The sequence below is a fragment of the Alligator sinensis genome, unplaced genomic scaffold, assembly GCF_000455745.1.
Source record: "Alligator sinensis unplaced genomic scaffold, ASM45574v1 scaffold463_1, whole genome shotgun sequence".
Classification (NCBI taxonomy): domain Eukaryota; kingdom Metazoa; phylum Chordata; order Crocodylia; family Alligatoridae; genus Alligator; species Alligator sinensis.
This window is the reverse complement of record NW_005842584.1, coordinates 802,541-805,087: the sequence shown is the minus strand read 5'-3', so window position 1 is coordinate 805,087 and position 2,547 is coordinate 802,541. Positions and strand designations below refer to the sequence as shown.

At 61.1% G+C, this 2,547-nt stretch overlaps 1 protein-coding gene across 7 annotated transcripts in view; it reads right to left on the bottom strand.

The window, feature by feature from the left end:
- Positions 1-534, bottom strand: part of USF1 (upstream transcription factor 1) — a 15,244-nt gene extending 14,710 nt beyond the window's left edge. For all 7 annotated transcript variants that reach the window (XM_025214459.1, XM_025214464.1, XM_006032721.3 and 4 more), the window contains exon 1: positions 390-534. The gene's annotated coding sequence lies outside the window, so the exon portion shown is untranslated. The remainder of the gene's footprint in view (positions 1-389) is intronic.
- Positions 535-2,547: the final 2,013 nt, after the last annotated feature.

Sequence of the window (2,547 nt, the reverse complement as noted above, 5' to 3'; positions counted from 1 at the left end):
GGGCAGCGTCCCCGCCGGAGGCCCGGGAGCCTGCCGCCACGGTCAGTGGGCTGCACGCCACCCTGGCGGGGCAGGGCCCCCTCCCGCGCTCACGCCAGCGCCGGGGCTGGTTGGGGCCGAGGCCCCCCTGCAAATCCCACGGGCATCCAGCCCCATGGCCCCGGCCCACCAGGGAGGCAAGGGGGACCCCTCTGAGAGGGAGGGACCCCCCAACCCTCCTCGGGGGTCCTCGCCCCGCAAAGGCAGAGCAGCCCGAGCCTGGGGGAGCTCCCTGGCCCCTGGGGGCGGCGCTGGGCTGGGCCAGGCCCGAGGCCCGGCGGGGTGGGGGGGGGCACCCCCGTCGCCATGGAGACGACCCCCGTCGCCATGGAGACCCCTCCCCCCGTTACCTGTGTGTCCCCCTTTCTCCCTCTTGCGCTCTTGCCCCCTTTTCTCTCCATGGAGATGTGCACATGCGCACTCGCCCCGCGCTGCTCCCCCCGCCCCGCTTCGCAAGCGCACACCGCCTCCATGACGGTGTGGGGCGGAAGCCGGGCGCGAAGCCACCGCCCCGCCTGCCATCTTCAGCCTGGAGCAGGGCGCCATCTTGAAGCAGGGCAGCGCGGCCTCAGCTCTCCCGGCGGGCGCCATCTTAAGCATGTGACGCCTTGGCTTCGGCTTCCGGCGGGTGCCATCTTAGAGAGGGGCGCTTTTCCTACGGGGTGGCCCCCCACGCCCTTTGCCCTCCCTTCCGGTTGGGCGAGGAGCGGCGCACTGGGGAGGGCGCCATGTTGGAGAAGGGCAGCCTGCTTTCCCTCCCATCTTGGATAGGGGCAGGAGCCTGCTAGCTGCCTCTCAACTATGGGGGGGCGCCCCCTCATTGCTCTGCCTGCTTGGGAGGGCCTGTCGGGATAGAAGCCAGCTCTGGTGCCCTTACACGTTTCCAAGCACTAACTTCATAGCAGAGCGGCCGTGACGGCGGGGGCCTTACTCGCCACGTGTGGCTGCTCTGCATTCGTTGCGCCGTTCGCCGGCAATTCGCGCAATATATGTAATGCGTCTAATGCAAGATGCGCGTTTCCCCTGGGCGGCAGCGGAGAGGCCTGGAGGCAGGGCGGCCGCATGGGGCGGGAGTTTGGACTTCTGCGGGCGGCCTCGCCCTGTTTGGGCCGTTCGAGGCAGGGCGCCCGGCGGCCTCTTTCTTTCTGGAGGAATAAGATCGTGCTAGTAATTTACCCTCACGTTCAGGCTCCCGTGTGCTGCCAGGAAGATGAAAGGAGCCTTGGGAGGAGGACGTGAGAAGAGTTTGGACCCACGTTTTAAAGCCGCTGTCCTGACTGCTAGTGCGCTCCTGAGCACCTTGCGGCCGTCTGCCTGTGCCCTGCGCTTCTGCCTCGCTGCCCTCAGCTACGGGCCTCCCGTCGGCTTGGGGGTGAACCTCAGCCCAGCTCTGCAGTGCCTCCCCTGGCTCCAGTCCTACAGCCACCGCCGCCAGCGACTCTAGGAAAGCATCTCGGCCCAGCCTGCACCATCCCTTGCTCTTCCAGTAAGGACCAGCCCTGAAACAGCAGCAGATCCCTACCTGTGCCCAGAGCCAGCCCCCCCGCTGGAAGGCAGCGGGGCTCAGTGCAGGGTACCAGCCCCGTGGGACTCAGAGTTAAAGATGACGCGATGCAATGGGAAAGGGAGACGGGGAGCAAAGGTACAGGACAGCATCTCCTGCTCCCTCTGCTCCAGCTCAGCTGGAGTCCACATCTTCAGCTGCCAAAGGGAGGTCGGCGCCACCTGATCCTGCTTTGTCAGTCGAGCTCTCGGTGTATTGTATCAGCCAGCTCAAAGTGGCCTTTGCCTGTCCAGTACAGCCCACACACAAGCCAGTGTTCGCTGACACCTGGCTGGGCAGGTACATCTGGGCTGCAGAGGCAGGAGGACGTGGCCCTGAAGACAGGCACGACCAGAGGACTGTATTTGAGGCCATCAGCAGGCTGCACTGACTTCTTCCAAACCATCTTTATTGTCCTGTGCTATCATACAGTTCAGCCCAGCACCTCCCACCCATGGGTCCCCAAGGGCTGGAGCATCTGAAGCAACCAGTGAAGTCACACAGCGTGAAAGGGCAGGGAGGGGAGCCAACCTGTGGTAAAAATATATTATAATCTAGTCATTATGATTTTGCAATAACGTTTGTATAGCAGCTGCGTGATAAAAATGTCTCATCTCACTACACAAAGGCTTCACAGCTGAGAACTGTTTGGCTTCACTACACAATTGCTTCTGCTAAGGTATGTAGGCCAATGATAGATTTACGAGTAGCACTAGACTTCTACAGACATAGCCAAGAACAGATGCAATAAATAACTCCTTACGAGAGATAAGAGAAGAGGCACAGGGAAAGATGCGGATGTAAAGAACTCAAACCCTGACCGAAGAATGACCGAAATGGACTTAAGGACGGCCCCAGGGAGGAGATTTAAGATGTAAATGAGACATGTATGTAAACCATCATAGAACATGTAACTGCTAGACATATGTTGTAAGACGTAATACTTGGGCTGCCAATAATTACGC